Genomic DNA, 14,363 nt, shown 5'->3' with positions numbered 1-14,363 from the left:
AGTGTATTGTTGATGGACCTGGTCTACGATTCAAGATTGGTTTCTGTAATGATAAGTATCACGATCTTCATCGAAATGTAAGTATTATTGATAATAACCTCGTATATGTATATATCAACTCAACTCGTATACATATTGAAATACATGTATAAAAGGGAAGGGACGGTCCAACAGGGCACCCGATTGAAGCGATTTGGACGGGGAGAGTGGGAATGCCAACTCCTTGTTGATAAAATTTCGTGGATAAAGGGCAGGTCCTTCTTCCCACTTATTCGGGCATCTTCCTGTTTGTAGGCTTGTCTTTTTAACCAATTGGCTGATCAAGTTGCTGGAAGAAGATTCTTTATTGTTGCATAGATGCGTATTGGCGACTTTGCTTATCGATCTACCCAATCCATTTTTGGCCCTTCATAATAAGAGTGCATACAAGTAACCAACCATCCCTCGCCTTACCTTTCTTTATTACATACTTTGATCTTGAACGCCATGCATTTTTGGCGCACCTTTGTATTCAAATACAGATAAATAAATCTCATTCGCTATTAGTACTCTGAACGATAAACTTGTGTTTTCTTTGTTCTCTCTGGCAATCGGTAGTTCCTCGTTCCGCGTATTATAACCTATTGCGCCGCTCTTTAGGTTATGGGCCCAGATCATGGAAGATAAAAATAAGATTGTCGCGTTCGATGGTGAGGGATTCCATAACTGGAAGTTCCGCCTCGAGACCGTGCTGGACATGCACGATTTGTTGGACTGTCTGCAGCGGGAAGTGAACGATATCGAAGAGCTCCGCGATGTGGAAAGTGAATCGGCAGCAGCGCGTGTGGAACGGAATAAACAAATTGTACAGAGAAGAAAACAAGAGAAAAAGTGTAAATCGATTATTGTGCAAGCGATCGCGGATAGCCAGCTCGAGCTAATTAAGGAGTGCCAAACCCCGAAGCAGATTTGGGAAACATTGAAAAACGTTTTCGAGCGAAAAGGTGTTGCCGGTCAGCTGTACGTCAGGAAGCAGCTCCTCACATTGCGTTATGTGGAGGGGGCTGGAAAGACGATGGCGGAACACCTGGTGAATTTCGATAAGTTGATTCGTGAACTCAAGGGAAGTGGTGCAAATGTCGAGGAGTCGGATGCGGTGTGTCATTTATTATTGACACTACCCCCGTCGTTCGATCCGGTTGTGACGGCGATCGAAACCCTTCCGGGCGGAGTCACGATGGACTTTGTCAAGAAAAGGCTTCTGGATGTGGACATGAAAAAGCGAAATCTCGAATCGCGTGGTGAAACGAGTGGCGGCCATGATGGCGTTGCTATGGCTACGAGCCGATTTGCGAAGAAGAAGATCAAGTGCTTTTTGTGTGGAAAGCTTGGCCACAAGAAAGCCGACTGCCGAGTGGTGAAATCGGGTTATCAGAGTAGTACGAAGCCGAAAAACGAAGTGAGCAAACAAAAGGCTCATGTTGGTGTTAGTGAAGAGCAGCCGGAGATTGCATTTTTGACGGCGGAAAGTGGTGAATTTGTAAAAGTGGGGTGGTTCATCGACTCTGGTGCCACCGACCACATGCTAAAGGACGCTGACTGTTTTTCGTCATTGCGGCGTCTGGATTCGCCAGTGGAAATAGTGGTTGCAAACGGGCAGAAGCTTCGTGCTGAATACGGTGACGTCACGCTTTATACGGTCGTCGGTGGTGTAACGAAAAAGTGTACGGCGAAAAAAGTGCTTTTCTTACCGTGTCTCAGCTGCAATCTTTTTTCGGTAAAACGAGTTGTGAAGGCTGGACTGAAAGTTTGTTTTGACGGCGAGAAAGCAGAAATCGTGAAGGATGGTGTTGTTACCGCCGTTGGCTGGCTAAAAGGGAAGTTATACGAACTGGACATCTATTGCAAACCTAGTAAGATGGGAGCTGCTATGGTATCAGGAAAGGTATCACGTAGTGCGTTGTTATGGCATCAGCGTTACGGTCATGTGGGTTGCGATAGTCTCCGCGAACTGGTGAAAAACGAGATGGTAAACGGTCTGCAATTGAAGAAATTAGACGATGATGTGGTGATTTGTGAGCCGTGCTTGTCGGGTAAGATCGTTCAGTTGCCGTTCACTCCGAGTGAGGACAGGCGGTCGTCGCGGGTACTGGAATTAATCCATAGTGACGTATGTGGTCCAATGAAGCCGGTGACATGGGACGGAAAAAGATTCGTGGTTTCGTTTATTGACGATTATTCGCATTTCACGGTTGTGTTTTTGCTGGAGACGAAAGACCAAGTGTTCGAACGTTTCCGGGATTACGAGGCCTTAGTAACTGCTCGGTTCGGCTCTAGAATTGCGAGGCTTCGTACCGACAACGGGGGTGAATATGCGAACGAAGAAATGCGCGAGTTTTGCCGGAAGAAAGGAATTGCCATGGAGTTCACCGTGCCGTACACGCCGCAACAAAACGGCGTATCAGAGCGGATGAACCGCACGTTGATGGAGCGTGCCCGTGCTTTACTGGCGGAGAGCGGATTCGAGAAGGAAATGTGGGGTGAGGCTGTGTACACGGCCACGTACCTCACAAATCGGTGCCCCACATCGGCGGTGGATGAGAAGAAAACTCCCTATGAGTTGTGGAATGGAAGAAAGCCGGACGTGAAGAAACTCAGAGTGTTCGGTAGTGGCGCGTACCTTCACATTCCGAAGGAGTTAAGATCAAAATTGGACGCAAAGTGCAAAAAGTTGTATCATGTCGGATACACGGTAAATGGATACCGTCTTTGGGACTGTGAAAAACGAAAAATTGTTAGTGGAAGAGACGTTGTGTTCGATGAAAACTTGTTGTTCGGAAAACAATCCCAAGTGGAAGTGAGTGTTCCAAAGACGGTAGACCTAGGTGTTGACGAACTGAATGAACAATCAGTGGTTCCGGAAGAAGAAGAAGAAGAAGAAGAAGTAAACAGTGATAACAGCAGTTCCCATGAATCGGATTCTCACGACGATGCGCAGGTTGATGAGCAGCACATCTCAGCTAGGCGAAGCGGGCGTGCACGACGAGAACCGGCGTGGTTCGATTGCTACGAAATGACGTGCGGTTTGGCTATGTGTGCTGAAAATTTTGTGGAAGATCTGCCGACCACGGTGGAAGGTCTGAAGCAGCGTAGTGACTGGCCGAAATGGAAGTCTGTCGTCGCTGAGGAAATGGAGTCGTTGGTAAAGAACAACACCTGGACGTTGACGTCACTGCCAAAAGGTAGGAACTTGATTGATTGTAAATGGGTTTTTAAAATAAAAAGGAGTGGGTCTGGAGAGATCGACCGCTACAAGGCCCGTTTGGTAGCAAGGGGATTCTCGCAACGGAAAGGGCTCGATTATGAGGATACCTACTCTCTTGTTGCTAAGCTCACTACATTGCGGACACTCTTGGCTATCGTGAACCACAGCGGAATGCATCTTCACCAACTCGATGTGAAGACGGCGTTTTTAAATGGAACAATCCAGGAGGACATCTACATGCGCCTGCCCGATGAGTTTGGTGCTGGTTCACTTGTGGCTAAGTTGCAAAAATCATTATATGGCCTTAAGCAAGCATCAAGAGCATGGAATGCTCGATTCCATGATTTCGTTACTGGCTTGGGATTTAAGCGCAGTGGAGCAGATAACTGCTTGAACGTTGCTAAGATACAGAACGAGATCGTCATTCTTGCAATTTACGTGGATGATATACTTATTGCATGCCATTCTCTAGATGTTCTGGTCAAAATAAAAAGGACATTGGGCAACGAGTTTGAAATGACGGATCTAAAGGAAGTCAGCACGTTTTTGGGATTAACGATTGAACGCAACAAAAAGGACGGTGTACTGAAAATCGGTCAAAGGTTGTACCTGAAAAATCTTTTGAGCCGTTTCGGTATGAGCGAGTGTAAACCTGTCAAAACACCGTTGGCTACTGGTTTGAAGCTGGAGAAATGTACCGATACGACGAAGTTCACTCAACACCCTTATAGAGAACTTGTAGGTTGCTTGATGTACGTTACAGTCACTTCGAGACCCGATTTATGTCTGGCGGTGAATTATTTCAGCGGTTTCCAGAGCTGCGCTACCGATGAACACTACTGTCATCTCAAACGTGCAAAGCTACTAGAGGGATTCGCCGATGCTGATTGGGCGGGAGATATCGTCGACCGTAAGTCTTTGTCAGGATAAGTATTCAAGATACGAGGGGCTACCGTATCGTGGTCCACAAGGAAGCAGGTGTCTGTGGCGTTGTCGTCGGCTGAAGCCGAATACGCTGCTCTCACCATGGCAGTTACCGAAGCGATTTGGCTACGAGTTTTGCTGCGAGATCTGGAAGAACGTGTTGCTGATCCAACGATAATATACGAAGATAACCAGGCGTGCATTCGTGTAGCGGAAAGTGATAGGCTGGCCAGGCGATTGAAACACGTAGATGTGCGTTTTCATTTTTTTTTTTTTTATAATTACTTTATTTGTACAGGCTCAATCGAATAAACTTTACAGAGCCGAGTTATCCTTTGCGTTATACATTATTACTGTCTTAAATTTAAGGTTAAAGGAACTGGACCGAGTACTCGCGGTTGTCTCGAGGTTAGTGGAGATTTACAATTTTTTGGATGGGAAAAGGGAAGAAGGAGGTTTGAAATGTGGTTTACGATACAACTATTTAATTAATCCTAAAGCATGAAATTATTTCTATTCATCTTGAAAACAAACATTGAAAAAAAAAACCCACACGTACAAAATACAAACTAAACACAAGGTTAATCTAACTTACAATCTAAGGTTAATATCCTTAAAGTAAACATATATGAGTTTCATAAACTCCAGATCGCGTCTAGCCAAAATATCCCGAACTGGAACATTAGGTTGTCTACCTCGAGCCCGAAGGGAATCATAAAAATGTGATCTGACTCCACGATACTCCGCACAAGACCAAAGGATGTGATCAGCGTCCTGGTAACCTTGTCCACATTCACAGAGATTGCTGTCTCCCAACCCCACACGGAACAAGTGAGCGTTTAGACAATAGTGATTGGACATGAGACGAGACATCACGCGTATGAAGTCTCGACTCAAGTCCAACCCTTTGAACCATGCAAACTTCGACACCTTAGGGATAATTGAATGTAGCCATCGTCCCAAGCTCCCTTCACTCCATTGATGTTGCCAGCTAACGAGCGACTGCTGACGATAAATAGAGAAAAATTCACTATAGGCGATCTGTCGATCATAAATGTCGCCTTCCATAGCGCCCACCTTCGCAAGTGAATCCGCCTTCTCATTGCCCAAAATTGAGCAATGCGAAGGGACCCACGCGAAGGTGATGATGAAAGAGCGCACGGATAAAGTACTAAGCAGTTCTCGTATTTTCAAGAGAAAATACGAGAAGTGCTTTACCGGCCTAATGGAACGGATAGCCTCGACAGAACTGAGACTATCCGTAAAAATAAAGTAGTGGGCTGGAAGAAGTGAAGCAATAGTTTCCAAAGTGTAGTGAATTGCTGCCAGTTCAGCCACATACACAGAACAAGGAGCTTCAAGTTTTCGAGAGGCGCTATGAAATTCATTAAATACACCAAAACCAGCGGACTCCTCTATTAGAGATCCATCTGTGAAAAACGTTCTTGCAGAATCAACATGGCCAAACTTTGCAGCGTATAATGACGGAGCAATCATAGGACGATGATGCTCTGGAATTCCGCGGATTTCCTGTGTCATAGATAAATCAAAATTCACTGAATTGCAGAAATCGGAGAAGATTACACGATTGGGAATATTTCTTGAAGGGCTGACATCCTGTGTTAAATATAGGTAGTATAAAGTCATAAAACATGTTTGAGGATTTAGCTCCAGAAGCTTCTCAAAATTTTCGATCACCAGTGGGTTCATTACTTCGCAACGGGTGAGGAGCCTCAGAGATAACTCTGAAAAACGGACGGATAGTGGCAACATGCCCGCCAGCACTTCGAGACTCATAGTATGAGTCGAGTGCATGCATCCTAACGCGATACGAAGACAACGATACTGGATCCGTTCCAGCTTGATGATGTGCGTTTTAGCTGCCGACTGGAAGCAAAAACTACCGTACTCTAAAACCGATAAAATCGTTGTCCGGTACAACGTCAGAAGATCTTGTGGATGGGCTCCCCACCACGTTCCGGTAATTGATCGAAGGAAATTGATCCTTAGTTGGCATTTTCGTCTCAGATACTCAATGTGGGATCTCCAGGTGCATTTGGAATCGAACCAGACCCCGAGATATTTAAAAGACATGGAATGAGTGATCGGTTTACCCAAAAGTTGAAGCTTCGGTTGTGCTGGGCTATGCTTCCTAGAAAAAACGACCAACTCAGTTTTCTCCGTGGAGAATTCGATACCTAGCTGAATAGCCCAAGTAGACAAATTGTCCAAGGTATCCTGTAAAGGTCCTTGCAGGTCAACCTCTTTTGGCCCTGTGATAGACACTACGCCATCATCTGCAAGTTGTCTCAACGTGCAATTGTCACTAAGACAATTGTCAATTTCTCTAACGTAGAAATTGTACAAAAGGGGGCTTAAACATGAGCCTTGGGGGAGACCCATGTAGCTAAATCGAAAAGCTGTAGAGTTTCCATGAGAAAAGCTCATATGTTTTTCTGACAGCAAATTGTACAAAAAATTATTCATTAATGGAGACAATCCACAAGCGTGGAGTTTCTCTGAAAGAACTTCAACGGATACTGAATCAAAAGCCCCCTTGATATCCAAGAACACAGAAGCCATTTGCTCTTTCTTAGCAAAAGCTAACTGAATTTCCGAGGAAAGCAACGCGAGACAGTCGTTCGTTCCCTTACCCCTACGGAAACCAAATTGAGTATCTGAAAGAAGGTGGTTCGTCTCAACCCATTTGTCGAGGCGAAAAAGGATCATTTTCTCCATCAATTTCCGAATACACGACAGCATCGCGATGGGCCGATACGAATTGTGATCCGACGCGGGTTTATCAGGCTTTTTAATGGCTATCACCCTTACTCGTCTCCAATCGTCGGGAACAATATTGAGCTCCAAGAACTGATTGTACAAGTTCAACATGCGCCTCTTAGCGACGTCTGGGAGGTTTTTCAGCAAGTTGAACTTGATTCTATCAGATCCCGGGGCAGAATTGCCACACGAAAGGAGAGCGAGTGAAAGTTCGACCATTGAAAAAGGGTGACTGATTTCGTCTACCGAATTCGCGGTTTCGCGAGGAATCAACTGCGACGGCACGGAATCCGGACACACTTTTCGCGCGAATTTAAGAATCCATTGATCCGAGCATTCCTCGCTTTCGTTGTTAGTAGACCGGTTACGCATTCTTCGCGCCGTACTCCAAAGCGTATTCATAGACGTTTCGCGCGACAATCCGTCTACAAACTGCCGCCAGTAACCCCGTTTTTTGGCCTTGATGAGGCTCTTGAGTTCGCGTTCAAGAGATGTGTATGCGTCGAAATGCTCGCGTGTTCCGCGTTTCCGAAAAAGTTTAAACGCGTCGGACTTTTTACGGTAAACCTCCGTGCATTGTTGATCCCACCAGAGCGATGGTGTTTTCTTACGAATAGACGATCGCGGCACCGGTCGTGTTTGAGCTTGAAGTGCGCTGTCGACGATGAGATTAGAGAGGAAATTATATTCCTCCAACGGCGGAAGCTCTTCCACTGACGATACTGTATCGTCTATCGCGGATTGGAACTTAGTCCAATCAATGTTACGGGTTAGATCATACGCGACGTTAACGGATTCTGACGAGTTGAACCCACTGGCAATCGAAATTTTGATCGGCAGATGATCACTACCGTGCGGATCCTGGATTACATGCCAAGTGCAATCCAACGATAGTGAATTAGAGCAAAAGGTGAGGTCTAATCTGCTACCATTCGAGGATGGACCAGCCAAACGTGTTACTTCTCCATTGTTAAGTATTGTCATGTTGAAGTTGTCGCAGAGATCATAAATCAAAGTAGAACGGTTATCATCGTACAGCTCCCCCCAGCCTGTACCGTGGGAGTTAAAATCTCCCATGATCAACCATGGAGCGGGAAGTACCGCACATATGTCGAAAAGTTGTTTGCGATTAACAGAGACTCTAGGAGCAATATATACAGAAGCAATACAAAGGCTCTTACCTTTAATGGTAGCACAGAACAGAAGGGGAAGTGCAAACAAATCAGTGAATCAAAAAGTGTTCGTTTTTCTGTTCAACAAGCGATGTGTTGTGGTAGCGTTCCACACGGGCTTTCTATGTGCACTCACACTATCATAGCATGCTGCCTATCTTAACTGCAGGCAGAAGATGCCTTCTACCGCTAGGTGCGCTAGTGTTCGCAAATGACAATTGGAGCCACTTTATGATCCGAAGTTCCACTCCTGTGATGGTAGCCTGACATGCGACAACTTCAATACCGGGGAATTCGGGAAGATTCACTCTATAGAAGGAATGGCACTTTTTGATCCCCAAAAGTACCCCTCCTCCACGTGAATCCTCACGATCCAATCGAATAATGTTAAAATCAAAAAAAGGGAGATCAATTTCTGAAGAGAGCCATGTTTCACAGAGAGCAAATGCATCGCAATTATTGTTATGGACTAAATACTTGAACGAATCTAATTTCGGAATAAGACTTCGACAATTCCACTGTAGAACAGTGATCAAATCCCCGACCTCGTTTGGAAAATTATCCATCGAAGGAGATGATAGCTGCAAGAAGGGGCCATTTTGAAGTCAATTGCTTCAAGAAGGATTTCACAGTCGGAAGCAATGTGAGGACAATGCTTTTCAGAGGATCAGAAATGTTGAGGTATTTGAGAATACCGTCCACAATGTCATCAAATGAGAACAGCCCAGATGAAGAAGGGGTTTCTGTTCTTAAAATTGGGGCATCAGGGGTTTTGGATGTCCCCGGAAGAGGTGGAAAATCCTGGGTATAATCAGTTCTGCGGAATCCAGGAGGAGTAGAAGTCTCCTTTTTTCCACCACTCCTTGATTTGGGCAAGCTGATTTGGGGTTCTTGATCTGCAACTTTCCGCGAACGGATGCGTTTTCGTTTCCGGGCAGAACCTTCCGGAAAACTGAAAGAAACTCCCTCCTCAGCCAAGTCAGAGCCAGACTCGTCATCTGACAAAAGAGCGAAGGGATTTGTTTCGTTGGTCGATGGCTTGGCTGTCTTAAGCATTTCTGCAAAAGACCGCCTGGAACGTTCCTTAAGGGAGCGTTTCATTTTGTCCCCGAGCTGTTTGTACGCCGGGCACGACGAGAGAGCATGAGGAGGAGTTCCATTGCAGTACACGCATTTTGGTGCAGTAGCTGCGCAGGCGCCATCCTCATGCTTCTCCCCGCATGTGGAGCAGCGTGCCTTGTTGCCGCAGTGGGAGGCCGTATGTCCCAACCGCTTACAATTCTGGCAGTTCATGACCCGAGGTACAAACAACCGCACAGGAAGACGAAGTTTTCCCAGCTCGATGTATTGAGGAAGGGCAGATCCAGAAAAGGTCACCCGAAACGAGTCTGTGGGGGTAAAACTCTTTTTACCCTCGCTGAGCGATACTGACTTCATTCTATGAACGGCCAGTATCTTTACCGGAGGAAGCAAGGGGTTCTTGAATCGGCCAACCGCTTGCTTCTCCAGTATCTCGGGGTTCAGGCTCGCCTCAGTGACCACGCCTTCGATCTCCACATCAGAGGCTGGAATGTACACCCTATATTCCAGTGTGAAAAACTGGGAAACAGCAATTTCATTAGCCTGTTTCAGGTTAGCGACGGTCACACGAAGTTTGTTGTGCCTAACCTTCGTTATTTCGGTCACGGCAGAGAATCGCTTTGTCAGATCATCAGATATCTGAACAACATTCAAGGGTTTGTTTTTGGGCTGAAAATAGACAACCCATGGGCCAGTCGAGTCATTCGGGTAGGCCCGCAATCTGGAGTTTTTCTCAGCCTGCCCATTGACAGACTGAGACGACGAACCAGGGATGACATCATCATTTTTCTTAGATGAATGGTCATCCATGTCGTCTTCTGACAAAACATCCATTTTGTTCAACTAGTGGGAGCGCAAAACGCTCTCCCACTGAACGCACAGACACAATACACAGAAAACACTACAAACACAGAAATACAAAATGAAAATTTAACTAATGGGGGAGGAAAAGAAACAAGAAAAAAACAAAAACTTATCTGATAATCCTATACTACTACCACCGAGCGTTATATGTGTAGGCGTTTACACAGATGGCTGGAAGAGACGCGCTGCGTGGATGACCTTCGTTGTGGTGCACTTGATTGAGGCTCGGTACTCAGCGCACACAGGCGCACGATGATTGATGAACGATGTAGATGTAGAAACGGGTGCTCACACTCGATGATGATGATACGTAAGCGGGTATGCGTGAGCGCGTATGCGTGACCACGCAACGATGATGCCCAAATTGGTTTGCGAATTACCAATAGCACGGATTAATCGTTCCGAAAATGACACTTTCTACTTAAAAAAAACTCACTTTTCGATCAATTTACCGGGAACTATGCCAGGAGTCACTTAGTGAGAAAAAACTGATAATTTATATCAAGCGAATACCGAGAAAACTTCCAAAACAACGGAGCGCGAAACAAGTCGACCGTACTTCTTGCTAGGACGCAGTGGTGTGCGTTTTCATTTTGTGAAGAACGAAATAGATGCTGGAACTGTTCGTCTATTGTATGTGCCATCGGAGGATCAAGTAGCAGACGCTATGACGAAAGGGTTGCCTAGGATCCAGTTTGAAAAACTTAGATATTTGCTCGGGTAATTGGATTAACGGGGGGTAATAAGAGTGCATACAAGTAACCAACCATCCCTCGCCTTACCTTTCTTTATTACATACTTTGATCTTGAACGCCATGCATTTTTGGCGCACCTTTGTATTCAAATACAGATAAATAAATCTCATTCGCTATTAGTACTCTGAACGATAAACTTGTGTTTTTTTTGTTCTCTCTGGCAATCGGTAGTTCCTCGTTCCGCGTATTATAACCTATTGCGCCGCTCTTTACTTCATACAGAGAAGAGAGCCCACTGCTGTCGGACAATGGGTGGTAAACCCCTATCTATATCATCTTGTAGTAACGGATGTCGAGCTAACAATCCTTCCCAACTAACATTTTCAGCTTTATAAGCCAACTTTTCCAGCGTTGTGCTGTAAAGTAGTTGAAATAAAGCTTCCGATACAGCTACAAGCAGAAGCTAGCAACTTTTTCACAACCATTATTCAATTTGTCAGTCGCACTGAATAACATCATCCAACAAACGTTAATGTCACTTCTAGGCAAATATTCATCAACTTTCCACTTTTGTATGTATGTATGTATGTATGTAAGTAGCCACCATCCTAGCTTGGGTTTTGCCCTGCTTGCGGCTCCAATCAACAGCAAGATCAAATTTCGTTCATCAACTTTCCACTTTTAGCTTCAAAACAATGCTAATAAAGCGAACATATTACTTATTTGATGGCTTCTACAAAACCAACCACTCTTGCTGAATAATATAAACATCAAAAGTGCTTTTTCAACAACTAAACAACCTGTACTCAACTAATAAACTGTGTTAGCGCTACTTTGGAAGCTATTTTACCGGCAACTAGGTTTATTTTTAGACGTGTGCAGTTTTACAGTTTTTACTCTGCTCATTTACAAAGGTGAAGTAACTAGTCGAGAAAAGTGAGTCATGTGCACTATTTTAAAGCCTCTACTCAGCGATTTTGTTGTAGAAGGGCATGTTGATTTTTTTTTGCATCAGTTCAAAGCCAATGCGGTCGTCTCGAGTTCGATACCAGGTCCCGGTACATTGTAAATAATTTGGTGGTGTTGCTTATAACTAAGTTCGATTAATTCAAACATGATAAATTCCTCTAACAAAAAAAAAAAGCGTAAACAATATTTAACCTGACGTCAAGAGAAAGCTGTGTAGTGATTATTGTATAACCGGGAAAAGGTTGAATAAGCGCCTTTCAAGTTCACACACAACTAAACAGCAGGATAACAGCTGTGTAGAAGCGTTAATGGATATGCAATAAGAGCTTGTTCCAACCGTCCCAACAACCATAAGTAGCTGACTAAGTTCGCCAGATTTGCTTGTATAGGTTTCCTCATATCGTATAACATTTGAATACAGCTTGAGGCTGTATAAATTAAATGAGTAAAGCGTTTACATTGAGGAAATTGTTAGTTGGGTAGCCCATCCCAGGCCCCATTCGTTTCTAGTGTAGCCGACACTGGCCGATCTAGGTTAAGCCTGCGGCTTAAGCGCCACTCCGGTAAAGGAGACCGCAGGCCACGTTGAGTTTGCCCGGATGAGACTGCCTCAGGGGCGAGTCCAAGTGAAAATCTTCATAGATAGAAGAGATCGAGCCAGCTTGACTACTACCGAATTTGATCGAGTAGAAACCCCTATTGCGAAACAGCATAATCTCTCACAACATCGAAATAATTCTGAAAATCTCCCGGTAAGAGAATACACAAACCCTAAACGACGTTCCACGTCAAGTTCTCCTCATCGGTAGCTTCACTTAAATTCCGCCAGAGGCGCAGCCGCAGCAAAAGAGGTACGCAACATAACAGTCAAATTCCGACCACGCGGAAGACAACAACATAATTACACGGACCCGAAACAACGTAAAAATACTTTCTTCCTCTCATTCTAATATTTGATATGACTGATCAACAACATTACATCGATTTCAAATCAAAACATTTATTTACGAACGGAAAACGGTAAGTTGATTTTTATTGTATTTAAACTAAAGCATGCTTTTGCGAATTTGTTGTGATTGTTTGTATTTCTATTCCTCTTTATTCTACTTCTCTGTGCTTCTAGCCCTATACTTGTGTGCGTTCGGTACAACTACCTCCTATCTGTGCTGTGCTCTTTTCTGTCTTCTCGGTTAATCCCACGACGATGCAGCAAGCGGGAAACGACGAAGCTTGGCACCCGGGTGTCTATTATTAATGGGTTGGGTGGGCGTCCATATCTGACGATACGTGCGCACGATTTATATGCCTACATCCAATCATTAAATCATTGGACTTGTCCACATATTAGCAAAATATGCTCTTCGACCTTATGGTCGGCAAAAAAGGTCCTCCGTGGCGCCCTCGCCAGACGCCACACTCAACAAAGAAATTGGAACGGACTCAACAGTTGGTGAGTTCGCTGCGCTGCTGTTATCGGCAGCGACGATGATGTTCGACCGTTGGACGGCCAACGATTTCCACGTGGGTGGACGGTGATCTAACCAACAATGGCAGTTGGTATCCACCAAGCCCCGATACGCGATGAGAATTTTAATCGCTTTCCACCGGACAAGGTGACGGTTGCCGGGATCTTTCGCCCCGGGAAAGCAGGTGATGTCGTCGGAAGTTGGATGTAGTCGTCGGCTGTTGAAATTAATATTAAGCACAAAGCACAGATGTTGTTGGACGAGCACATTACCTGGCCTAGATTGTTTTTCTATGCACACAAAATCTAATCTATGCCGCACTTTACATTTAGCTTATGATTTGCTATAACTAAACAATCAACGATAAAATAGAATTTAAAAACAATGTAAAACCACGTTGTTTTCACTCACTATACAAAACTATACCTTAACGCGAACAAAACGACACACTTCGAACGAAAGTGAAGCGAAACCGTGACCTCGGCCGAACTTAACGGAAGTTCGATTTTCCCGCGGACTTCTTCGAACGAGATCGGTAATGCGAGAGATTATTCTGATCGTTGGCCACTCGTTCAAAGTCGGGTGTAGCCACACTCTCTCTTTCCCCAACTTTCCCGAAGGTTTCCCTGGACTCGGCCTTGGGAGAAACTACGCAAGGTCGAGTGGCGTTACTCGCGAGGCATTCCAATTTGAATGCAAATCAGCTAGTGTCGTTTCGCTACTGGCATAGATTTTGGCGTATGGATTTGATCTATTTCGTGCTAATTTTATTTAGATCTAATTTAATATTTACAGCATGGAGCGAAGGCTACACTAGCTATGTGCAATTTTGCTGATTCTCGGCAATCACGGAAATGTACGGTCATCCAAGCTCTAGCTCAAGCAACATTCCGATGTCCTAAGGTAATTGTTGTATTGGGCATGTTCCATTTTCTAGTAAAGGTAATTGAGTTATAACTTTTTTTTTTCATTTAGTTGTAGCAGGATTTTGTTACACCAAGTGTCGAATATCTGTATTTCAGTTTCGAATGTGTTGATGTATTCGGCGTTTTAATTTCCAACAAAAAGTTTCTTATCATCAGTGTATCGATTTTATGCTTGTTCTGCTCGTTAAAAGTCGGACATAGTGCGCTGTATTTGCACAAAGATGCGATATAGTGCGCACTAT

Source organism: Ochlerotatus camptorhynchus, unplaced genomic scaffold, assembly GCF_037179485.1.
Source record: "Ochlerotatus camptorhynchus isolate MF236.1 unplaced genomic scaffold, CSIRO-AGI_Acam_v1.1 ptg000094l, whole genome shotgun sequence".
Lineage (NCBI taxonomy): Eukaryota > Metazoa > Arthropoda > Insecta > Diptera > Culicidae > Ochlerotatus > Ochlerotatus camptorhynchus.
This window is presented reverse-complemented; position numbering follows the sequence as displayed.